We start from the raw sequence: 27,392 nt of genomic DNA on the forward strand, positions 1-27,392 counted from the left end.
ATGGGCCCAGGGGCAACTCTCAACCCTCTCCTCTTCTACAGTAGGTCTCTTAGGGCAGCTGCTTTTACTGCATATGCTCCCGTCGACATGCATCTGTGGGACTGGACTTGATCCATGGGCGTATGGTAATGCAGCAGCAACCTGGATAGTAATTCATGTTCTAGTCATTATTTAAACTATGATATACTGTATTTCATACTTGACTTGAAAGACTCTCATATCATTAAATGGATGAAATGTGGATGTGACGATTGTCCTATGTTTGCCATCAAATAAAAGACATGCCTTATATTACAGATGGACAGCGGCCCACGGCCCTCCTTTTGTAGGCCCGCATATCAATTTCCAAAACAAAACAAAAATGTATTGTCTGTATATTTTTTTGTGAAGAATAGTAGAACTTTGGTTGTGCATCAGCAGTTTTTCTCTTGTTATGTCAGTGACTGACAGTCACTCAATTAGCCCATGTCAGATTGGTAAATTATTCTAGCCAGCTATCTATGCAAAATATTCTCTCTGCCCCAAAATGTGTAGAATTGCAGAAAACTTGCTTTAAAACTGCAAAAATGTCTCTGCACCCCATGACAAAATGTGTAGAATTACACATACCCATGGGGGGGGGCTAAAACAGGACATTGGTTATGGAACTTTTTATGAAAGCAGTTATTCATTGTATTTATGTGTAGTTAGCTGTGTTTTCTGTGCATGCACTCAGTATGATCACAAGTTACATGTATAATGTGAACAAGTACAATGTGAAAGCAGATCAAAAGAAATGTAAACGATTACCTTGTATTCCTCATTTATTAAAGAGGGTTATCTGGCCATTTCCTCGTTGGAGGTTTCACCAGCAAACTTTTTTTTTATTCGGTTCTATTACATATTTTTTTTTACTTGACTGTGATAAGGTCTGGGGAAAAAGAGCATCCTGTCTGTTAAATGAAAACAAGGCTATGCCATTGCACAGCCATAGGCTTCTACAAGCAAGCACCACTGCTGTGGTTACAGCCTTTTTAAAGATTGTGTTCCACAATATAAAATAACCAGTTGATATTACGGTTTCAATAAATAAATCTTAAATGGCACAATTCATTTACTGAATAAACAGTATATGGGGCAATTTAGCAGTTATCTGTAATGGTTATGATAAATGAGGTATTGTTGCACACAGTTGGCTTATAGTCCTAGATAAATGTGCACATATTTTTCTGGTCCTTGTGTACTCAAGTTCAATATAATTTATTGTGGCAGAATCTAAGAAAAATATGTGTTCTATTGATAAATATGGAATCCCCTGTGAAGAGAATCTAGAATTGCAGCAAATGGTTTTAAAATAATTTGTAAATGTTTAATCATTTAAAAACATGTGCCCCTACTTCCAGACAAAGTCAGGTGCCCATGCACACACATACTTACACACACACACACACACACACACACACACACACACACACACACACACACACACACACACACACACACACACACACACACACACTCCTATGTTTGCTAATCATTAAGACCATACAGATAATTTAAGACTACTGTAAATTCATGATCTGCTTGTCAGGCTAAAGCTTCCCAGTGGAATCGACTCCTTGCCTCATTAGCAATCTAGAGTGGCTGCCATTGAAATAGGATTTGCATCACATTCATAATGCAAATGAAAAACAATTTCCTCATGAACAAATTAACACCATTTTCAAAAGATAAATAGCCCCAGCTGTTTTATAATTTTTACTAAACAATCATATTCATTTCCACAGGTTCCCCAAGGGACATATAGTAATGCATGCTAATGAGCATGCATTAGGTTATCAAAGGTAACTGGGAAATTCTTACACACCGGGGCATCGGATCCAGATAGTGTGTTGTTTTATAGTTAAATATGTATATTTTGTTGGCAAAGAATATTCTATCAGGCAGTTTATCAATTCAACCAGACATGTTATGCTATCCATAACAATTAATATCAGGGGTTAGGCTGATCTTTAACACTGGTCAGAGTAACACGTAATGTGTCTGTACTGTTGGATATAGGCCAGCGGATGGCTGAGAGATCACAGAGGAGAGAAAAGGTTTGAGTAAAGATGTTTTATCCTCCGTGTATTATTGTTAAAGGTCACTAAGATAGGCTTTGCCTCCATTTTTCATACTTATTGTATCTAGGTCTTTTTTTTACTCTCCCTCCTCTCTCCCTCTCCCCTCCCTCTCCCCCTCTCTCTCCCGCTCTCTCTCTCCCCTTCTCTCTTTCCCTCCCCCCCTCTTCCCTTTCTGTTGTGCATATCTCCCTCCATGTATTGAAATGAAGCGGGACCATGTGATGGAGACATTATAGACCCCTAAACCTGATAAGCTGCCATCTCAGTTTACTCCATTCCTCCTCTGTAGCTGATGAATACAAGGGCCTGAAATAACAGTTTATCCACTGTGTGTCACTTCCTGCCTCCCTCTCCTCTTTCGTGAAGACTTCCTGTTTACTCCCACTCCACCACTTCTCTTCTGTGAACACTGCTACTGTGACGTGGTTCAAGGGCACAGTTGAGCCCACACTCCATAGAGGGTCCATCTAGTGTGATAGTGTGATGATGACACAGCGACAAGTGCCTCTAAGACTACAGTACCAGTCCCATGCTAGGGTCAGACTCTTTTCTCCAGGCCCTTTAAACTTGTGAATTGCCTTGCAGACTTGGTTTGGAGGCTACTGAGGCACAGAGTTGAAGAACCAAGGTTGACATTCCCCAGAGTTTGAAACCCTCTGGTCTCAGTGAAGAGTTGGTGTTGGGTGCTGAATTCATATCTGCTTCGTAGATCTGACTTTCTCTGGTGTGTTAGGTGGTTTTGTATTTAAGAATGTGTTTTTCTAAGAGACTGGTTTTACTGTAGACTGTTATGCAGTTAACAAGAAACAGTCATTATGCACATTTCAGGGTTCAGTCTTCATGTACAACAATATAGTCTGAACCAGAAACCAACAATATGGTCTACCAGAAACGACTGGCCAAAGACTCATTGAAAAGGAAACCTCATACCGTCGCTATCTCCCTTTCCAACACTGAACAGCATGAGCGGAGGTGCACACGGAAGATTAGGAAAATGTTCCGCAACACTTGGCGGACAATGGAAGAGGAGTTTATATGCTAAATTACTTATTTTAAAATCAACACTTTTCACTATCCTGGAATAGAAGCACTACAATATTCACTGTATTATTCAGGTAGTTCTCCATCTTTAGCCCTGGCCTGTGTGTCTCTGAGGTCTGAGCTGGTCAGTGTGGTCCGGCCTGATTGGTGGTCAGACATTGATCTGCTATGATAAGCGTATGGTTTGGAGGGAAGCCCTTGTCAGCTTCTGGAGCTGCTGCCCCTGGGTGGCTAAGCCTTGATCTGCCAAGGGGTGTGTGTATGCATATTTGTTCATGTGCATTTGCACATGTTAGGTGTGTGCGTGTGCATGTGTGCGGTGTGTATGTGTATGTGTGCCAAACTCATGTGTGCATGTAGGTTGGGATCCTTGTCATGTCCAATAATCCCAGAATCCTCTGATAACAGGAGTCCTCCCCTAGCAACCCTTCCCTCTTGCCTGCTCTCTAACCCCATCGCCTTCACATTGATGATTGTGTGGTCCGATCACGCTGCTCATAAACAGTTTAATCCTGTTAGTCTGAATTTGAGGAGCAGATAAGCCCTGGCTGAGAAACACATGTCCAAAAGAACCTGCCTAGACCCACACACACCGTACACTGGCTGAGAGGAACTCACTGTATAGTAGACTAAATGGAACACCGACAGCACCAACTGAACTGCTGATTAGTGAGTTTTGGACTTAAGTTAATATATAGCAAACTCCCTGTGGGAACCATTATTCAAAACATATAACCTTGGAAAATATGAGCAGCATGACTGTAAAAAAGTTTAAGGAAAAACATGATTCACTTTCCCTCTCTCTCTCTCCCTCACACACGAAGCACACACTGACAAGTGTATTAAAACAGGGATTCTCAAAGTGGGGTACTGAGGGGGTCAGTGGCCAGATCTAAAATATTTCAATATTTTTTATGAATATTACTAACAACAACAGATTAAACAAATTTTGGCCAAGGGATCCGTGGAAAAAGTTTAAAGGGTTTATGTAATACAATACAATACAATGTAATATTATTCATCTACAATGTTTGTTCTTAACCCTGGACAACATGGGCCTGGCATGCTCACAGGGATATTGGTATCTACAGTACTCCACCAATTATTATCTACAGTACTCCACCAATTATGAATTTTTCAACTTTAACTTCTTTTTTTACATAAGTGCAATGTAATTTATGATACAACTGCAAAGTTCTCTCTGCCTCATGGTAAAATTGGTAAAATTGATGGATATTAGATTGAAAACTGCAACATTTTCTCTCCGATGCTAAGATGCGGGCCTTCCCAGGGCCTGAGACTTGGTTCGTCCGACCATGCACTGCCAAACTCCAGTTGTGTTCTGATTATGAGGGGGTCCCTGATGAATTTGCTATCAGAAAAGGGGTCCCCGGCCCCAAAGGGTTTGAGAACCCCTGTATTAAAACACACACAGAGCAAATACTCTGGAAGTTCATTATCTGTTGGGTGAGAAAAAGCAATGAGGCTTCTTGGCAGATTTCCTGTTCGCCCAGGTTGACAAATTGGTATGGGCCCTTTGTCAGAGCTCCACTTTGAGCTCACTAGCGTTTTTCTCTGCTGTGATTACAATTTCAGGCATGAAAGTACACTATTGGAAATGCATATTTTCTTACATCTCTATTTGCATGGCCCGTGGGATGTCTTCAGTCGCTTTGTCACTTTCTAATTAACGCTCAAAGCCCAATGAATCAATAAAGAGCTTCCCTCTAGCTGCACACTCAGTTCAAATGAACTATTCCTCAGCATTGAACTGTTTTGATGTTAGGCACATTAAACATATCTTAACGAACACAGCAATAAATGGATGTGAATTGTTCAATATATTTATTTGTAAAATCTAAATAATTTACACTGAGTGTACAAAACATTACAAACACCTGCTTTTCCATGACATAGACTGACCAGCTGAATCCAGGTGAAAGCTATGATTCCTTGTCAATGTCACCTGTTAAATCCAGGGGAAAGACACGTTAAAGAAGGATTTTTAAGCCTTGAGACATGGATTGTGTATGTGTGCCATTCAGAGGGTGAATGGGCGAGACAACAGATTTACGTGTCTTTGAACAGGGTATGTTAGTAGTGCTAGGCGCACCGGTTTGAGTGTGTCAAGAACCGCAATGCTGCTGGGTTTTTGAGGCTCAACAGTTTCCTGTGTGTATCAAGAATGATCTACCACCCGAAGGACTTCCAGCCAACTTGACACAACTGTGGGAAGCATAGGAGTCAAAATAGGCCAGCATTCCTGTGGAACGCTTTTGACACCTTATAGTCCATGCCCCGACAAATTTAGGCTGTTCTGAGGGCAAAAGGGGGTGCAATCAGTATTAATGTTTTGTACACTCAGTGTATATTTTTTGTACAATTCTTAATGTTTATACATGTTGTAATTATAAGAATGACTAGTATCTAGCTGTATGCATATAAAGCACATACATTTTCAGATGATCCTATTTATTTAAAATACGTGGTATGAGAAGCAGCAATGATTTCAACAGCTGTGTTGCAGTATGATCGACTATTTCCAATCACAAAGCAGAATAGTTGGGAGTAAAGAACCTCTGTAAGATTATCAGCCAGTGAATATCTTGCACAAGAATGACATTTAAAAACCAAGAGTGTGAACTGTGAACATATTTGATGAATCACCATGAAACTCCATGGAGACGACAGACGAGTCACAGCTCTCTCAGCCTTCTGGTCTCCAAGCAAACCCAAAGTGAAGACAGCATATATAATATTGTTCCAATATTGTATATTCTGTATGATGTCTATGTGGACTTGTGTTTGTATTCTGTTTGTATATTGTCTATTGCTGACAGCACCTTCTCACTAAGGCAGATTCTGGGTTTGTGTAAATGTCCTTGGCGAGTAAAAGTCTGATTCGGGTAAAATGTCCTTGTAATTGTAATGGAGAAAGAAAATGTTTATGCCTGATCTCCCTTGTAAAAGAGGTCTCTGACCTTAAAGGATTGGCAGGTCCCCTGCGGGACGTTTGAGCAAACGTAGGCTAATGTGATTAGCATGAGGTTGTAAGTAACAAGAACATTTCCCAGGACATAGACATATCTGATATTGGCAGAAAGCTTAAATTCTTGTTATTTTAACTGCACTGTCCAATTTACAGTAGCTATTACAGTGAAATAATACCATGCTATTGCTTGAGGAGAGTGCACAGTTTTGAACATGAAAGTTATTAATAAACAAATTAGGCACATTTGGGTTGGTTTTTTCTTTGCATTATCTTTTACCAGATCTAATGTGTTATATTCTCCTACATTAATTTCACATTTCCACAAACTTCAAAGTGTTTCCTTTCAAATGGTACGAAGAAAATGCATATCCTTGCTTCAGGGCCTGAGCTACAGGCAGTTAGATTTGGGTATGTCATTTTAGGCAAACATTTTAAAAAAGGGGCCGATCCTTAAGAGGTTTTTAATTGTACTTCCTGGATAAAGGTTCAATCAAAATGCCTCACTATGACTTAAGGAGGCCCACTCACCTGAGGGTGAAGATCTGTACAGGTGACAGGCTGGAGAGAGCCAGGAAGGTGGAGACTATCTCCCTCTGTCTGATTGGTCTAGAGGGCACCATCACCACAAAGTTACTGTCCAGCCTTAGCTCCGACATGGGCTGGAACAGACGCACGCTCCCAATGCGCTGCATGGGTGTGGGACCCGAGAAGTACCCCATGGGCCCCTGGTGCTCTGTGCGCATGGAACTGCCCTTCCTTGAGTCCTCTGAGCTGCACTCCCCAGTCTCCGTGGACTGTACCATGTAGTAGAGCTCCACGGGGGTGCCCTGGGGCTGCTCCGGAGATCTCTGCCTCCCTGGCCTCACGGTGGGGGGACTGAACCAGCCTGCCAGGGGCTCCAGTTCGGCCACACACATCCCCAGCTCCCCCTTCAGACGACACGTGCCCCGCACCTCCTGGGTCTCATGGAAGGCAAACATCCTGACACAGGGCAGCCTGTGGATGGTGGTATAGTCATCCCAGTCCCTGCCTCCCACATAGAACAACACTTGCACCTTTGGCCAACTGGGGTGAATCCTCTCACTGATGATGAAGGTATGGACCTTCCAGTTGTAGGTGAAAAGGGATGGAGAAGAGGAGGAGGAGGATGACAGGGAGGTAAAAGAGGGTCCGTTGAAGGGTCCGGGGCTCTGTAGGAGCTCCAAGGGGATGGGTTGCTGGGCAGACAGGGGTCCGTAGCTGGCGTTGATGAAGGGCATCTGGCGGGCCTCGTGGATGAAGAAGGGCTCAGTCCTGGCCTGCAGGCTGGAGTTCCGCATTAGGTCCTGGTTGGCCTCCTTTAGGAAGAAGGATGCCTTGGCATTGAGTACCTGGTAGCTGACAGGCAAGTAGCCGGGCATGGGGCCGTTCCTCTGTAGACCATCAAGAATCACCCTGCTGTCTGCCACTGAAGGAGAGAGGAGAGGAAAGGGGAGAGGTTAGCTATCTACCTGTTAACCTCTATAACAAAGGGCAAAGCAGAGAGATGGGAAAGTGAATGAAAAGGGGGGGGGGGATTTTTTATGAGAGTAGCAATTCAGAACCATGGACAGCGTACTAAACACTGAACATTGTGAACATCCAGTCTCTTTATCGCTATGCTTTTCTGGTCATACACATTGCTATTCCAATGTCTTAATAACAAATGATTTGCTACAAAATGTTCATATGACATCTCCTTCATGCATTATTGAGCTCATTTTATGGAGGTGCGTGTAAAAGAACTTGCAGTTAAACAGAGAGACTAGAAGACCATGGATTAGGAATAAAATCTGATCTACAGTGATAGACTGTTTCTACTGATAGACACGGTTCCTTGTTTAATCCTACTTAGTCAGTCAACTCAGTCACTCAGTCATTCAGTCAGTCAGTCACTCTCCTCTTCTCTATCTGAACAGCTTGGTTCACATTCTCCACACACTACTCCTGTCTGGAGTCTGAACCAGACCCTGTTATCGACCCCGACACACCCAGCATGGCCTCAACCCCCCACCACCCCAACTCCTCCACACCTTCCCACTTCTGTCTCTCCCACTGATGTATGAAGAGCTGGAGACTGCTGAGACTGAAAACCGTTGTTTTCAAGGTAATCTGCTCACGTTCACATATGCCGATTCATGGACCGTCTATATCCGGGTCACATCCTGTTTACACAGACCAACATCACATGCACAATAGCACTCAGTGTGCACAGGGAGCAGCGCTAGCGGCGAAGACTTTATCACATCATCCAAAAACCTGGCAGACTGGATGAATATAAAATTGGTTCTGAGCGATAATTATTTGAATAATTCAATGGATGTTTTGTGCACAAAGGTAGTGACTAAAGTGTCTTATTAGCAAATCTGACTTCTCTTTGTGGCCGTCTATGGAAATTGTCTTTCTGGGCCGGGTGTTAGTAAACTGCAGTACCGAAGCAAGACTGTAGGAGCAGTCGAAAACGGGCTTCCAGACCGGAACCCTGGCCCCTTGGTCTCTCCCTTCGCCATCAAGCTCCAGATATTTGGTCTGATGGAAGATTCCGAGAGAGGCCATTGATTTCCCGTCGTGGCAGAGCCGTGCGGCGGGGAGCTGGGAGACACGGCAGTGATTTGTGACAGTCCATGGCAGCCTGGCAAAGACCAGCCTGGAGGACCGGGCACCACAAGCTGTGGTCGGAATACTGAGGGCCATTAAGCTCTGTCTGTCTGTCTGTCTGTCTGTCTGTCTGTCTGTCTGTCTGTCTGTCTGTCTGTCTGTCTGTCTGTCTGTCTGTCTGTCTGTCTGTCTGTCTGTCTGTCTGTCTGTCTGTCTGTCTGTCTGTCTGTCTGTCTGTCTGTCTGTCTGTCTGTCTGTCTGTCTGTCTGTCTGTCTGTCTGTCTGTCTGTCAGTCTGTCAGAGTGGAACAGAGAGACTACAGGGATATGAATGATGGTTGATACTCGAGTTTCAGTACATAAAAGTAGGCTACGACTACTGTGTGATGTTACACAAAGGCTGAGTATAGAGGGAGAGCAGGCAGATGCTTAGCCATGATGTACCATGCCTCACAGAGAGATATAGAGGTGTATCTGTCTCTCTCAAGGAGAGTTGGCTTACTGTTCTAGTTTTCACATACAGTAGTCCCGTGATTAGTTAGTGTTCATGATGATTTATTATAACGAAACTTGAACACTGAATTACAAAAACAAATAAACGAAGTGCAGAAACCTATACAGTACCGTGTGGTGAAAACACAAACACGGAAACAAACACCCACAAAACACACGTGAAACCCAGGCTGCCTAAGTATGATTCTCAATCAGGGACAACGATTGACAGCTGCCTCTGAGAATCATACCAGGCCGAACGCACAAAACCCCAACATAGAAAACAACACATAGACAACCCACCCAAGTCACGCCCTGACCATACTAAATAAATACAAAACAAGAGAAAACAGGTCAGGAACGTGACAGTGATAGAGACAGAGAATCTACTTTACAATCAGTGTTGTAATCACTTCCTAAATGTCAGAATGTTTTTCTTCATCTTCCAACGCTGACGTCCCAAAATGCAATACGTAAAAGCTCCCCATTCACCTTGGGTTGGCAAAAGTAGGATTTCATGTCTATTGTCCTTGTAAATCACATACATTTCCATATTTTTTAATACAGTTTCTTCCAGTGAAAACAGAGATGATTTGTGCAGACACTTGACCTTCTTGCCAAATCCTGCCTACTGTACACAGCCCAGTGATCAGTGAATACAAGTTAATCCCAGAGGAAAGGGACTGAAGAGTCTTTTTACATATTAAACAGGGAGCTCTGCTTCACCAGCACTGGACATATGGGAGATGTTATCCATGCATGATTTGGGAGCCAAAACCAGACTCAGTGACTCTTGAATAATGAGTCCATACTGTACATATGCCATGGGATTCCCACTGACTGTTGGTATATACAGTAGGCTTCAAACAGCAATTTACCAATCTCACTACTATAGAAAACATACAGTATTATGCATGATTATCATGGTTGTTCAACGCTGCATCATACCATTACAGGTAATACCACACAAAAAAAGTAGAAACCGTTAAATGTGTCTTCCACCATGGCGAAAAGATGCCACAACACTGCAAAATGTCAGTGGGTTAGGTTAAATGTGAGTGGGTTATATAGGCTACTTCCGTCTATGTGCCCTAGCATGCCCAAGTATGATTCGGTGTAGTCTGACTGAGCAGGAGGCCTACATTCTACCGTAGGTTGAGTAAAGGCACCGAATGTGGATCTCGTGTTTGTCTGACGATCGTTCATCGTACTGGGTTTTAGGGACCGCCCGCTGTAGACGTCTGACTGACGACATTTTTCACGCAATTCTACATGTAAAAAGGGCGCGCGCTCAGTTCGCAAATTACATTGAGATGCTAAGTACTCTGGGCCAGCATATGCTATTGGTGTGTCTGAGCTCTACAGGACTTAAGGACCATAAAGGAGAGTAATCCTTGCTCCCTGTGTGGCTAATCTAGCTGTGCCTCTGCTGTGCCTCCACAGTCAAAGAGAGATGCCACAACAGGATGGGGTGGAAAAGAGTGAGGAGAAAGGTGGAGCATGGATGAGAGGGAGAAAGACCATAATGCATTGCAAGCTGTAGACAGAGAAAGACTGTGAAAGAACATCCTCAGCTCCCTCAGGATCAGTAAATGAAAGTACATGGACTAGTTTATATAGTAACCAATAATCATTTACACAGAAATAGCCAAACCCATGGCCGTAATCTTATGATCAGTAGACCCCAACCCCAGCATCTGTTGTATTTGTTTTATATATGGCCTGACCTTACAAATAATTAATCAAACAAAATCCTCCTCGGAGTTGGGGAGGGGGGAGGGGTTATGAAGTTGGTGGGGTCTCTTCCTATGAGCTTTGGAAAGCCCAGCAGGAGGTGTGTTTTTCTCAAGCCTGCTTTACAAGCTGTATACCAGAAACACACCCACTGAATACAAAGTGAATATGAGACTATGCAGGGAAATATACACAAACAAAAATATGTATTATTCTGAGTCAAAGTAGAGGAATAGCATTATCGTACATACTTTACTGTCTGAGAGTGAATAACAAGCACTTTCAACATCAAATCAAACCACATTTTATTGGTCACATACACATATTTAGCAGATGTAATTACGGGTGTAGCGAAATGCTTGATAAAGTGTCGCTTTTTTTACACTAAATTCATTCAGTCTAAACAAGAATATTCAATATACAGCTCCTAGATGCTTCATGTGTGTTTGAAACTACTCATTAGGAAAATTACAGCCATTTAGTCCTTTTTTACCATTTACCCAAATATATGTTTCCCCAGAAAAACATTTGTATTCAACCTCTGACACTTCCAGTTGAAAATGGTACATGAAGCACTTTGCAATCACTTGATGTGAGACTGGTCCACAAAGAACACATAAGTGCCCTGGAACACTTTAAAGGCATGCTAACACTAAGCCCCCAATCAAAACAAACAGAGACAGACAGCTAGGAGGTCTCAAAGGTACATTTACTCAGAATGCTACCTGACATTTCTCCCTCCATCCTGAAAGTGTAGTCTGTTGTCCTATTGATAACCTGCTGTAATCCAAAATTACATTTTCCAAAAGCGGTAAATCAAGATGTTCCGTATATCAACTTCCCACTGGGCACAAACTGGTTGAATCAGTCTTATTTCAACATCATTTGTCGACGTATTGTGATGTGGAATCGATGTGGAAAATACATTGAATTTGAAAAAACAACGTAAACTGTTCAACCACAGGATTATGCCATCATGGTAACCAAACATAGACAACCCTTGTATAAAATGCTTACCTTTGAAACAATGTCAAATCTTCAACGTTTCCACTATCTGAAAAAAATACAATAGGCTTGGCAGCACCTCCTACTGGTGAAATAATCTGTCTACAGCTACCCTTTGGTCTCCCATCCAGGGTTTTAACCAAGCCCAGTCCATTTTAGCCTTGATATGTGTCACTGACTACTACCAATGTGATATCATGAGTTGGTGTATAAATACAAAATATCTGACAATGTATGTACTTTGTGGTGCTTTAAAATGTTGAAAAGTGCAGTAATAACACATTTAGATGACAACTCAACCAAAAATGTGGAATTTGGTTGTGCTTTTAGATGGTTGAAAGCATAGTGATAACACATTGGGAATTCTGGCTGTCTTTTTGAGTGGGTGAATAATGGTTGAAATGTCATTGATCAAAATCTCAACCAAATATTAACCAAATGTTCACGTAGAAATTATGTGATGTGCCGAGTGGGTTGTCCTTGAGGAAAAATAAAAAGAGAGCTGCTTTGATATGTGCTTTTGTTGGACAAGGCTCTTACACTTGCCTATGAAAAGCCCGTTCTCTGTTGAGAAACTGCTTGGGGACCTTGAAGTTCCCATCAATACTGTCAGTCTGTATAAATGGAAACTTTTTCCCTTTTTAACAAAAATCCAATTAGATATGTTTGACTCTTCAAGTGTTCGGTATAAATGTCAGAAGCTGTTCTGGCAGAAGCACAGCCATTGGCAAACTGGACAAGTTTAAAAACCTTATCAAAGACAGTTACTGACAATGCCTCCATACACAAAAAAGAACAAGATGATATTTCAATCAATCAATCAGTCAAATGTATTTATATCAGCAGCCTAAAACCCCAAACAGCAAGCAATGCAGATGTAGAAGCCAGAGAGAGAGAGAGAGAGAGAGAAGGTAGTATATCCAGTGAACAGGTCAGGGTTCATAGCCTCAGGCAGAACAGCAGAAACTGGATCAGCAGCAGATATGTGAGGGTATCTAAACCTATTGAGCATGTCAAGTGACTCAGCTTTTTTAAAACAAAAGTTTTGCTTGGTGCAGACTAAAGATAATACTAGTTGTTACCAGGCCACAGACTTTCTGCAAACAACAGCAATATCTGATCACCAACTTGGACCGTCTACAGAATAACTTTCTACACGTGCGAGACGCTACCTATGGTCATTTAGTCAGGACAAACAATCATCTTCAGTAAATGCTGACACAGACAGACACAGAGCATCAGTGAAGGTGACAAAGCCACTGATGACTGTAAGTAAGAGATGCGCCTGGGGAGAGTGGATCCTGTAGCTGAGTCTCCAGCCCTCAGGTGTAGCCAGCCAGCCAGTCGGAATGAAGTTTGGGCTACAGTAATTAGAGTACCTTTAGGCTAGCTCACAATTAACTACTGGGCTAGAGCTGGTGTAGAGGTAGGGTAGAGCTGGTGTAGAGCTAGCTGTAGAGCTGGGCTAGAGCTGGGGTAGAGCTAGGCTAGAGCTGGGCAAGAGCTGGAGTAGAGCTAGGCTAGAGCTGGGCTAGAGCTGGTGTAGAGCTAGGCTAGAGTTGGGGTAGAGCTGGTGAAGAGCTAGGTTAGAGCTGAGCTAGAGCTGGAGTAGAGCCAGTGTAGAGCTGGGGTAGAGTTGGAGTAGAGCTAGGCTAGAGCTGAGGTAGAACTGGGGTAGAGCTGGCCTAGATCCGGGGTAGAGCTGGGCTAGAGCCAGTGTAGAGCTGGGGTAGAGCTGGAGTAGAGCTAGGTTAGAGCTGAGCTAGAGCTGGAGTAGAGCCAGTGTAGAGCTGGGGTAGAGCTGGAGTAGAGCTAGGCTAGAGCTGAGGTAGAACTGGGATAGAGCTGGGGTAGAGCTGGCCTAGATCCGGGGTAGAGCTGGGGTAGAGCCGGGCTAGAGCTGGGGTAGAGCTGGGCTAGAGCTGGGCTAGTGCCGGGCTAGATCCAGGGTAGATCCGGGGTAGATCCGGGGTAGAGCTGGGCTAGTGCCGGGCTAGATCCAGGGTAGAGCTGGGCTAGATCCGGGGTAGAGCTGGGGTAGATCTGGGATAGAGCTGGGGTAGAGCCGGGCTAGAGTTGGGGTAGAGCTGGGGTAGAGCTAGGCTAGACCTGGGGTAGAGCTGAGCTAGAGCTGGGCTAGAGCTGGTGTAGAGCTAGAGTAGAGCTAGGGTCGGGCTGGGCTAGAGCTGGTTTAGAGCTAGGGTAGAGCTGGGCTAGAGCTTCTGTAGAGCTAGGCTAGAGCTGGGCTAGAGCTGGTGTGGAGCTAGGCTAGAGCTGGGGTAGAGCTTGTGAAGAGCTGGGGTAGAGCTGGAGTAGAGCTAAGCTAGAGCTGGGGTAGAGCTGGGATAAAGCTGGAGTAGAGCTGGTCTAGATCCGGGTAAAGCTGGTGTAGAGCTGGTCTAGAGCTGGGGTAGAGCCGGGCTAGAGTTGGGCTAGGGCTAGATCCAGGGTAGATCCGGGGTAGAGCTGGGGTAGAGCTGGGGTAGAGCTGGGATAGAGCTGGGATAGAGCTGGGGTAGAGCTGGGGTAGATCCGGCGTACAGCTGGGGTAGAGCTGGGGTAGAGCCGGGCTAGAGCTGGGGTAGAGTCGGGCTAGAGTTGGGCTAGAGCCGGGCTAGATCGGTGTAGAATTGGGCTAGAGCTGGTGTAAAGCTGGGCTAGAGCTGGGGTAAAGCCGGGCTAGAGTTGGGGTAGAGCTGGGGTAGAGCTGGGGTAAAGCTGGGGTAGAGTTGGGGTGGAGCTGGGCTAGAGCTGGGGTAAAGCTGGGGTAGAGCTGAGGTAAAGCTGGGGTAGAGCTGGGGTAAAGCCGGGCTAGAGTTGGGGTAGAGCTGGGGTAAAGCCGGGCTAGAGTTGGGGTAGAGCTGGGGTAAAGCCGGGCTAGAGTTGGGGTAGAGCTGGGGTAAAGCCGGGCTAGAGTTGGGGTAGAGCTGGGGTAAAGCTGGAGTAGAGCTGGGGTAAAGCCGGGCTAGAGTTGGGGTAGAGCTGGGCTAGAGCTGGGGTAAAGCCGGGCTAGAGCTGGGGTAGAGCTGGTGTAAAACCTGGCTAGAGCTGGGGTAAAGCTGGGTTAGAGCTGAGGTAAAGCTGGGGTTGAGCTGGGGTAGAGCTGGGGTAGAGCTGGGCTAAAGCCGGGGTAAAGCTGTGGTAAAGCTGGCCTAGAGCTGGGCTAGAGCTCGGCTAGAGCAGAGGGACATTCAGAAGTCTGGGGGTTTAATCGGATCACTTATAGAGCCGGGCTGCACTTCACCTTTCATCGCCTTGCAAAACATTAATAACCTACTGATTCGTTAAATTATATTTCCCCCCTAATATGTGAAAAATGTAGCAAAATAAGGCATAGTGACTGGGCCAAGATGGATGAGGTGAGCCATATACAATATATATGTACAAAAGTAGGTGGACACCCATTTTTATTTGTCACGTGCCGAATACAACAGCTGTAGTAGACCTCACTGTGAAATGCTTACTTACAAGCCCTTAACTGACAACGCAGTTCAATAAATAGATTTAAGAAAATATTTACTAAATAAACTAAAGTAAAACTAAATAAAATAAAGTAACACAAGAAAATTACATAACAATAACAAGGCTTTATACAGGGGGTACCGGCACGGAGTCAATGTGTGGGGGTACAGGTTAGTCGAAATAATTTGTAAAGTGTGTGTGTGGGGGGGGGGGGGGGGGCTCAATGTAAATAGTCCGGGTGGCCATTTGATTAATTGTTCAGCAGTCTTATGGCAGCAGAGAGAACAATCTATGACTTGGGTGACTGGAGTCTTTGACATTTTTTTGGGCCTTCCTCTGATACCTCCTAGTATAGAGGTCCTGGATGGCAGGAAGCTTGGACCCAGTGATGTACTGGGCCGTACGCACTACCCACTGTAGCGCTTTACGGTCAGATGCCGATACCAGCCTGTGATGCCGATACCAGAGGTTGCCATACCAGCCGGTGATGCAACTGGTCAGGATTAGTAGATTCGGCTATTTCAGCCACAGCCGTTGCTGACAGGTGTATAAAATCGAGCACACAGCCATGCAATCTCAATAGACAAACATTGTCAGTAGAACGGCCTTACTGAAGAGCTCAGTGACTTTAACGTAGCACCGTCATAGGATGCCACCTTTCCAACCAGTCAGTTGGTTAAATTTCTGCCCTGCTAGAACTGCCCCAGTAAGTGCTGTTATTGTGAAGAGGAAACATATAGGATCAACAACTGCTCAGCCGCGAAGTGGTAGGCCACACAAGCTCACAGAACCTGACAGCGGAGTGCAGAAGCACGTAGCGCATAAAAATTGTCTGTCCTCGGTTGCAACACTCACTACCAAGTTCCAAATTGCCTCTGGAAGCGACGTCAGCACAAGAACTGTTCGTCAGGAGCTTCATGAAATGGGTTTCCATGGACAAGCCGCCGCACACAAGCCTAAGATCATCATGTGCAATGCCAAGCATCGGCTGGAGTAGTGTAAAGCTTGCCGCCATTGGACTCTGGAGCAGTGGAAACGCGTTCTCTGGAGTGATGAATCACGTTTCACCATCTTGCAGTCCAATGGACAAATCTGGGTTTGGCGGATGGCAAGAAAAAAACGCTACATGCCCCAATGCATATTGCCAACTGTAAAGTTTGGTGAAGTAGGAATAATGGTCTGTTTTTCATGGTTCGGGCTAGGCCCCTTAGTTCCAGTGAAGGGAAATATTAAGGCTACACTACAGCATACAATGACAATGATGATTCTGTGCTTCCAACTTAGTGGCAATAGTTTGGAGAAGGCCCTTTCCTCTTTCAGCGTAAAAACACTCCCGTCCACAAAGCGAGGTCCATACAGAAATGGTTTGTCGAGATCGGTGTTGAAGAACTTGACTGTCCTGCACAGAGCCCTGACCTCAACCCCTTCAACCACATTTGGGATGAATTGAAATGCCAACTGCGAGACAGGTCTAATCGCCCAACATCAGTGCCTGACCTCACTTATGCTCTATGTTCCAACATCTAGTGGAAAGCCTTTCCAGAAGAGTGGAGGCTGTTATAGCAGCAAAGGGGGACCAACTCCATATTAATGCCCATGATTTTGGAATGAGATGTTCAACGAGAAGGTGTCCACATACTTTTGGTCATGTAGTGTATATTTTATAGACGTCAGCAATACATCTTCCCTTATGCTTCCCCCCATTTTTGAATAGCTTTAAAAAGGCAACATATTCTCTCAGCCTCATTGCAAAATGTATAGAATTGCAGGATATTAGCTTTAAAACAGGAACATTTTCTCAGCCTCATGGCAAAATGTGTAGCATAGCATGAGATTAGCTATAAAACTGCAAATCATTTTTCTCTTTGCCCCGTGGCAAAATGGCAGGAAGTTTGTTTTTTTCCTCCCAAAAAAGCATTCCTAAAAATATAATTTAAAACGGTGGTACGCCACTGGCCAGACGGTGTCTATCTGAGCATGTGCACTCTGGTCCTGATGAGTCTGTGAGGCGTGAGGGAGAGGAGACGCGTGAGGAATCATAAACCTTCAGTCAGAGGAACAGCTAGCCACAGACAGTCATCTCTCTCACATGAATGAGCTTCCATTACATCGTAACACAACACATTCCTTACTGCCATACTGATCGTCATTATCTAGGATAAATGATGAGGAATATACAACAGAGACTTATCAAGGCCATTGCTAAAAGTATTTAGATGCAACAATTCTAGTTCTAGTCATCAAATCTGTCTGTAGAATGTTTGTAAAATATATTTCAGCAATCTTATAATGTACATGCACAGGGGAAAGTTAAGTTGGAAAAGCAGAAAAATTAAATTAGAATGATTTAGAAAATATATTTAGTATCAAGGACTTTACTTGAGGAAGTATTCAACTTAAATTCTTCACCTTCATCAAATTTGTGTAGAATTGATAAAAAGCCTTTAGTCTAGGCCTACATGAAATGGAGTTGAATCAAGTTGTTTGTTGTTTTCTCCACAGTAAATTCACCACACCACAAGCAGCCCCAATTAGAGCACAGAGGTAATTGCTCTAAAGCAGGATGCTTCAATTCCTGCTTCCCTGGTTGGACATTATGCTTTTCAATGCATAATAGGAATCTTTAAGAAACTCTAACGGGAAGAAAATACCAAGTTGGGCATTAGTCACGCATGGCTGGGGAAAACTCTTTCAGCATCTGCCTAGCTTCTTTTTATCTACAAGGAAGCAATTTTCTGCACTAAAGTTTGCAGGGAGACATCTCTCCCGAGTGGGGTTACTGAGCAATGAACAGTGCTCTGGCAGTCGTGGCAGAGGAAAAAACAGAAGCTGTCCGCTTTAAGACACATTAGGGACCTGAATGGACTTTTTATGACACTTCAAACCTGTCCATTGCCTGTAAACCCGAACCCTGTGCATTGTATCGAGGGATCCAGGGAAGGGAATTGCAGTGGAGGGATCAACACTGCCTGCAGTCAGCCACCGTTTAGCCGAGATGAACTAGGGAGGACTGACTCAAAGTGAAGTGGGACAAATATTCTGAGCTGAGCAATGCAGCAGTTTCCCTTCCTATAAGGGCAACAGAACAGCAATCCAAAGACTTCAACTTTAACTGGATGGTTCGGATTGTGTCGTTTAGGGCCACAGATTGTGGAGAGAGCCAGGGAGCCAGTCTTCTTCCTATTTCCCATGTCAATGTGAAATTATCATCAGATTTCGCTGTTCTCTCGTAGCAAGCTGCCAGCATTCAAAGTGAGCGAAATAAATGTGGTGATGACAATGACAGATTACATGGTGCTTTGCTCAGACACGAGCCAGGCCCTGTGTCATAAATAACAGTGTCTGTTGACACATGGTAATCACATCCAAGTAAATCCATTTCAGGTGTAGACCCCGGCATGATGTTTCTTGGCAAAAATGGAAATAAAATGCAGTGAATAAGGCTGGAATAATGCAATGGGTTGCAGGTGAGGAGGGTGAATAATATACCTGCATTTACAGGAAGGTTACTTTGAATGAGAGTCAATTGTACTTGAGAACAAAGTAGGGATTCCATGATTTCGAAGGATGCAACAACAGTATATGGCCTGACCAAGATTCCACCATGTCCATTATAACTAGGGCCAGGCAGAATGTACACAAGTGGTATATAAATAATACATACCTTTTGTAATTCATTCAAATCAAACTACAGACTGTTGGACCTCTGAAAAGCATTGTCACAACAACCTTGCAGATTCCATCTTACCCAAATCATAACAAACAAAAGGACCTTCAGAAGAGCGTATTGTCAAATTCTCCCAGGAAGTGGAAGTCTAATGTCAAAGGCAGGAGGTTATGGTAACAGGAAGCTATTTATAATTGCTATCAAAATACAATTAAAGACAACTAATTGTCAAAACCAAGGTCTCTTGATGGATTTTGTGATATTATAAATTGTTTATTTCCCTGTATTCAGAAGGATACTGCACTTCTGAAAAGTCTTCTCTGTACTTCTCTGAACTCTGAGATGTTGAAAGGATACCCATGCTGTTCAGAAAGATGCTGGGCTGCTGAGTGTACAGTATGAACTGAATATATTTCAATACCAATTAAACCAAAGCCTCCCCCCAATTTTCACTCAGCATAGGGAGAGCTGCTTTGTCTAACAGCAACAGTATGAGCTGAATTGCTCTGAAGATTTTACATTCATCATAAATGGGGAGGAAATTAGATGAAAGTGAGTGATTTTGGGAATTGAAAGCTGAGTGATTTTGAGTAAAATGAACATACAGTTTGTTTTGAGGTTAGACTATTGGATAAAGGATGAGTATTCTAGTAATCTCGTTGCCAGACTCTTCCTCCCAAATGCGCGAAGAGTCTGGTGGACCAATACATCAAACTTGGCCTTCCTTAACCAATACAGAGTGCGGGAGAATCTCCCGGTGCCAATATAATTGGCTTAATCGGCTTAACCTATCAACCAAACACCTTCCACCTAACCCTCCCCATAAACTAGCACACCACAAGCACGGTTTGATTCGTAAAAAATGTATGACAAATACTTTACTCAGTAGTTCACTCCCATAGAATTCTATGGTCACTTCCAGTAAGGCCAACTTTGAGTGGTTGATATCCCAGACTTACATGCGCAGTGCGCAATAGCCTGGGGACAAGGTTATTATTTTAGTGACGGCTGCTGTTGAAGAGGGGGAAGATGAAGCAGAAGAGGAAATGTAGAATGTGTGCGTGAGCGTTTCCACTGTGCAGCCCCAGAAACTCTCTGTAAACACAAATGTATATTGAGCCAGCTCGCTCCGTTGTATGGATGATCAAAGATTTAGCCTCTAAAGGTCCAAGGGGCTTCTAAACAGCTTCTACCCCCAAGCCATAAGACTCCTGAACATCTAATCAAATGGCTACCAAGGCTACCCCCCCCCCCCCCCCCACACCCTCCTCTTTTACGCTGCTGCTACTCTCTGTTATTATCTATGCATGGTCACTTTAATAACTCTACCTACATGTACATATTACCTCAATTACCTTGACTAACTGGTGCCCCCGCACATTGACTCTGTACTGGTACCCTCTGTATATAGCCTCGCTATTGTTATTTTACTGCTGCTCTTTAATTATTTGTTTTTATTTCTTTCCTTTTTTACGTATTTTTTTAAACTGCATTGTTGGTTAAGGGCTTGTAAGTAAGCATTTCACTGTAAGGTCTACATTGTATTCGGTGCACGTGAAGAATAACATTTGATTTGATTTGATAAAGCCTGAACTCTAATATCTGTGAGAATTGTCCAGATCCGTTTACAGTCTGGGTGTAAGTAGTAAGCAGCCGCTGGCAGAGAGACAGGGTTCCGTTCATCAGTAGTATAGTGGAGGTGGGAAATCTGCTTCTGACAGCAGCGTAGTGATAAACAGCACAGGGGAACAGAGCCTGGGCTCGGATGGCCCTGAGGAATTCAACATGCGCAACCAGGAGGAATGAAAAGCAGTGTTTCAGTACAGCTCTGAAACTCTGAAATGAAATGAACTCGGGGTCCCCTGCATTCAAAGATCAGAGCTCACACGCTCACGCGATATCCTCTCCCAAAGTGCCACAAGGAATTTGAGTCTCATTTTGTTTCGGGGGGGTAGAAAACGCCTCACTGTCATTTTCACTCAACTGTGAGGCATGGCCCTATCTTTCAGGCCTTCCTCCCCCAGTCGCCTGATATTGTGACTAACAGCAAGAAAAAAGTTTGGTCAGATAATTACCACTAGCTGCCTCAGGTTTTGCTGAGAAAAAGCTTTTCAGAGAGTTTCCCTCTTTTTACGGCCAGTCATAAAATAAGGAGCCGCATCATAAAATGGCTCAATACTGTACCACCATGGCACTCTTTAAAAGCTGTCTCTTCATGGAACATCACTTTTGGGTGAAATATGGAGCAGCAGTGTCCAAGGTGACATGGTCCATAGGCAGAGAGTAAATCCTATACCTGGTTGATTAGGAATCAAATCAAATCAAACTTTATCTGTCACACATACACATGGTTAGCAGATGTTAATGCGAGTGTAGCAAAATGCTTGTGCTTCTAGTTCCGACAATGCAGTAATAACCAACGAACGGAATTAGTCATGTCCTAATTTTTTACAAACACAAACTGTCTTTGTCGTGCATTAATGAGCTCACTGAACTGAGATGTGCCATTTCAAATCAAAGTTTAGTTGTCACTGTCACGCCCTGATCTGTTTACCTGTCCTTGTTATTGTCTCCACCCCCTCCAGGTGTCACTTGTTTTCCCCAGTGTATTTATCCCTGTGTTTCCTGTCTCTCTGTGCCAGTTCGTCTTGTACGTTTAGTCAAGTCAACCAGCGTGTTTTTCCCGTACTCCTTTTCTATTCTCTTTTCATATTCCTATCGGTTTTGACCCCTGCCTGACTCTGGACTACTTTCCCACCTGCCTGATCATCCTGCCTGCCCTGACCTTGATTCTGCCTGCCCTCCGGTACCTATTGGACTGATCTGGTTTTGACCTTTTTTGCCTGTCCACGACCATTCTCTAGCCTACCCCTTTGGATTAATAAACATCGTAAGACTCTAACCATCTGCCTCCTGTGTCTGCATCTGGGTCTCTCCTTGTGCCTTGATAGTCACGTGCGCAGAATAGAACAGACCTTACAGTGAATTGTTTACTAACAGGCTCTAACAAACAGTGCAATTTTTAAGTTAAAAAAAAGGTATTAAGTGAACAATAGATAAGTAAAGAAATAAAAAATAACAGTAGTGAGGCTATGTACAGTAGCGAGGCTATAGAGGCTATACACAGGCACCGGTTAGTCGGGTTGATTGAGGTAGTATGTACATGTAGGTATGGTTAAAGTGACTATGCATTTATGATAAACAGAGAGTAGCAGTAGCAGGTAACAGGTGGGTAACAGAGAGTAGCAGTAGCGTAAATGATAAACAGAGAGTAACAGAAGCGTAAAAGAGGTGTTGGCGGGTGGCAGAACACAATGCAGATTGTCTGGGTAGCCAATGTGTGGGGGCACCAGTTAGTCAGGCTAATTGAGGTAGTATGTACATGAATGTATAGTTAAAGTGACTATGCATATATGCTAAACAGAGAGTGGCAGCAGCGAGGACTACTGTCCATATCAACATAATGGGCTCTTAATTAAGCTTGCATTGATATAGCATAACAATGGGTAAGCGGCTATTGTGAGTTGTAGATACACTCTAGGACAGTGGTCACCAGCCTTTTCTGGGATAGAAAACGAATACCTCTTGGAGAGGTGAATCTACCACACTGTGCTACTTATTAGTCTCAAAGCATAGTGGGCCCAATTAAATCCCATATATTACTTTTAAAACCGTTAGCGCTCGCCTCTCCAGTGCAGCCAGACAGCCAACATGGTTGACTCATGCAGACTTCAAGATCCCACACCGACCAGGGTCACATGACTGTACAGCTGCAGGATACTCAAAGATCAAACTTCTCCTATACAGAGGTCTCACACAAGGGCCCTGGTATCATCTCAGAGAGAGAGAGTACCACACCAAATGCAATAAACATCAAGTAGATTACACTGCAGCTGACGACAACACAACCGATGTGTCAAATACATTCAGAAAATCAACGAACAAATAAACACATATCTAGATAATGTAGAAACCTACACATTTTTTGTTACAAAAAGTATTTTTATAATTGTAATAATTTTCATAGGAAGTAATAGGTTCCATCATGTGTGCATATACAACATCTTCTTATGACACCCTCACAACACACGAAGACAGCTTGGTGACATGGGAGAGAAGAGGGGGAAGAAGGAGTGGGTGTATAAGTGGCACTATAAAAGCGTCTTCAGAGCACTGTAAATGACATCAAAATAACTATGAAATGACAGTTCCTTCAAGTAATAACTCAGTCTACAATACAATATGTTGTTGTTATTCCCTTTCTCTCAGGGCAAGAGAAGGGTCCCCACAGGACAGACACACTCTCCTGCTCTTTCTGTGCCATAGCAACAGTGTAGCAGCAGATGGGAGACGTTTGTATATCAGTTTGTACTACAACTACAGTAGTTATGAATGCAGAGCAATAGCTTCTGATAAATTCTCTTAACACTTCACTTTGAAATTGAGGGAGAATTTCCCTTTTGTTTACAGTAATGTGTGAACGGACATTAGGTGGTATGGGGGTACGTTACGCCCAGGGTGGATAGTGGACATTGGTGCAGCAATAATAGCTATAAGCCTATAGACCTGGTGACATAGCATCTTGGCAGCAACTCATTCCTACTGCCCTTGTATCTGTCTTGACTGTGCTTGCAGAGATCTATGAGGAAGTCCACTGATGAGACCAGATCAATACTTAAGCCCCCTATTATAATTTCAAACCAAACAAGGGCTCCAAAATGAATCTCTCCATTCCAAGTTAACGAATTCTCCTGACTAACACTATGGGAAAGGCTTTTTGTTTGTGTTTGTTCATATTGATCTGACACCAAGTGGATGGCCCGGACAAATCCATTTGATTCATGTTGGGCCTGTCAATACAAACTATTTCCTTGACTTTGATTTGTTGTTTCTGTCAGAAAAAAGAGACATTGAGTATTTAGTCAAACAAGCACAACAGTTCCTCTCAAAATGAAACAAAACAAATACAGAGATGTCTTTATTTCCCAGTTAAACATTGTGGCTTGGCTTGTAGACCCTGTGCTCATTGGTGCCAATGTAACAAGCACCCAACTTTGTGCCCAGAAATGGCAGTTAGTCCTGGCACCAGTGCCCAGCCTGGCACAGACCACCACGACCTACCAGTCCAGGGTTTTGCAGGATTTTCTAACTAAACTCCACAATGTTGTCAAAACCACCCAGTGCTTAATTTGTAAATCGGGAGGTGGCGGAACAAAAAGTGAGTACGAGAGGGGGGTGATCTGTGGAGCTCTGAGGTACCGGAATACATGAGAACAAAATATCACCGTTATAATAAAACATTGCATGCATATCATCGCATTTTCATAGTGGCATAGAGCATAGAGCAGTAGCCTAGGGTCTGGGAAAAATGTGTCCTTTTATCAGTTGTGTGTATTCACAGATGCCAAGGGAAGCCAGGCTTCCCCAAAGAATTGACCAAATAAATAACATAAAATAATTCATATTTTGTCTCTGTGTTTCATAATTTTCCTTCAATTTGCAAGATGCTGAATGTATCTCACAGAAGAAAGCATCTGTGCGATAAAAACAGCTCCCCTCTGTCTCTCTACGTGTAGGCCATCTATCTGATACTGTCTGGTCCAAACGTGTATGACATTGTTGCAGCCCGTAGCATTGAAGGCAAGGGAAGCCAGACAGCATTTGGCCTCCCTTGATAAAAAAAAGTATACAAAATTTGCCAATCAGCATAGCGCTAAACTGAGCGAGCTCAACTGTGAATGGTCCTGGCCAGGGAAGCCAGCTTGGATTTTGGTGTCACTCCTATCAAATCCCATTGAGAGCATACTTCATTGACAGAAAAACTTGAAATGTTCCATCTTGTTGTGTCCTTTTTATTTTACCTTTATTAAACTAGGCAAGTCAGTTAAGAACAAATTCTTATTTTCAATGATGGCCTTGGAACAGTGGGTTAACTGCCTTGTCCAGGGTCAGAACAACAGATTTGATCTTGCAACCTTCCGGTTACTAGTCCAACGCTCTAACCACTAGGCTACCTGCCGCTCAGTGGCTATCTAGCTAGCTAACTAAAATTGTCTCTTTCCTAAATTAGCCATGGATGGAGATAGGGATTTGGACGTGTGGCTTTACTTAATTCTCTGTAACGGTGATTCTGATCCAACCATAAATTCATACATTGTTGTGCCCCTGGCCTGATAGGATGGAAGTTCAATATGTAGCTAGATGTAGAAGGCTAATGTTAACTACCTAACATTTCCCATGAATGGAAGTTAGGCTAGCGAGCAAGCATTTTAGCCAGGTAGCCTAAGACAACAAAAACATAAAAGTGTGTACTGTATGACAGAGTGATAGACCGTTTTGTTAATGTGAAAGAGAGGAGGGTGGCATTGGCGTTAACATGTTTTTAAACTTGCACAAAGGAACGCACGCACACGCATGCACACACACAAACAGAAATCAGGACCATGGACAGCCACATCATATTTAGCTTATGTTGATTGGACTAAATCGTTTTTGGTATCTTTTAGTTGTCACTGTTTTCTTTGCGACTTGCGGTAACTCTCCATTGTTCTAAATCAATAGTTGTCTAGTGGTCAGAAATTGTCGGAAACATTAACTTGCTTAACCATGCTGTAGGTTATGTAACTGTCTGCTGCTGTACATGCAATATGCTTTGTGGACTTCACTGGACAGAGGTTGCTATACGGTTTTGTGATAATACAAAGGTGTGGTTGAATTTATTCTGCCACTGTCTTCTTATTATCTCGGCTATTAGGCCTATATATCATGGTCACAAGGCATATGAATAAACAGCAAATAACGGGGGGGGGGGGGGGGGGGGGGGTAGAGTCCAAATCGTGACATTTTACATGACATTTGAATAGCTTCTCTAGCTGATATTAGTTCCCCCCCTTTACAGCAGGTGCGAGTCTTGGCAAATCAAAGGCTACAGAGGCAGAAATACTACAGACGATGTCAACCTGCCTGAAATATGCACCTTACTGCAAATGGGGCCATTGGGAGGGCCAATGAGGAAGAGGATGAAAGAGTTCTTAAGAAGTTAAAAGCATCAAAGCCTTTTCCGACAGTGCCTTTTTTGGGGGTTTATTGTATATATCATTAGGTCATGTAACTGTCTGTTACATGCAATATGCTTTGTGGACTTCACTGGACAGAGGTTGCTATACGGTATTGTGATAAAACAAAGGTGTGGTTGAATTTATTCTACCACTGTGTCTTCTTATTGTCTCGGCCTTTAGGCCTATATATTACGGTCACAAGGCATATGAATTAACAGGTGGGGGGGGGGGGGCTTTTGGGGGGGGGGGGGGCTTGGCTTCTCCAGTGATTTTACCCACACACCGCTACTGCCTTTAATAAATGCATTTCAAGCAAATCTACATAATTTTACATGACTGGAGACTTTGGCAGTATAGTTTTTTATACCGCACAAATGATCGAAATGACAGGCTATTGACACCGACAAACTGAGAATCTGAGATCAATAAAAACTACCTTGTGTTGAATCCATCAATAGCATAGGCATAGGTGTGTGGAGACAAATATTGTAGGCTACAATATGAGAAGTCATTTTTGTCCTAAAATTGTCTTCCAGGTTCACTGACTCACCCAATAATGGGCAGCTCACTCACCGATGATGGCCGATGCATGAAAAGCCTATCTCTCTCTTGTTTTACCTTGTACAATATTTGGAAGTTGATCAAATATTTTGGTAGCCCAAAGCAGACAGAATGGAGTCTTCTCTTTTCAGCAAGAGCCATTTGCTTTCCAACCTGTGTTTTCCCGCAACTGTATTTGATATATTGTGAAAGGCCTGTTTTGTCTGCATGCTGTTCACTGACAGATCTGCTGCACGTTCTCAACCACCCACAAGTCCACAGCACCACAGCACCACACCTCAGCACTCCAACCCAGAGCTCCACAGCCACTCAGCCCATTGTTTTTCTTTCTCCCAAGGGCTCTCTTTCCCAATGCAGTGTGTGTGCAAACCCATTTCCGTGCCTCCCAGGTCATCCCCCTCGTTCAGCCAAAGTTGAGATGGCTTTTGGGTCACACTGTGCTCTCGCCAAGGTCGCATGTTAAGAAAAGTGTGTGTCGCATGACTCCAGATCTACAAACAGAACCCATACTGTGAGCTGTGGGATTATACAAGAGACTCCCCCTCTCCACTAGCACCACTGTTTCTGTTGTAGCTGTTATACTGTACAGTAGCTGCTGCTGCTGCTGCTGCTGCTGCTGCTGCTGCTAGAGAGCTGACAGTTCTCACTGTTCACTGGTCTGGA

This window comes from Salvelinus namaycush, chromosome 31 (genome assembly GCF_016432855.1).
Source record: "Salvelinus namaycush isolate Seneca chromosome 31, SaNama_1.0, whole genome shotgun sequence".
Classification (NCBI taxonomy): Eukaryota; Metazoa; Chordata; class Actinopteri; order Salmoniformes; family Salmonidae; genus Salvelinus; species Salvelinus namaycush.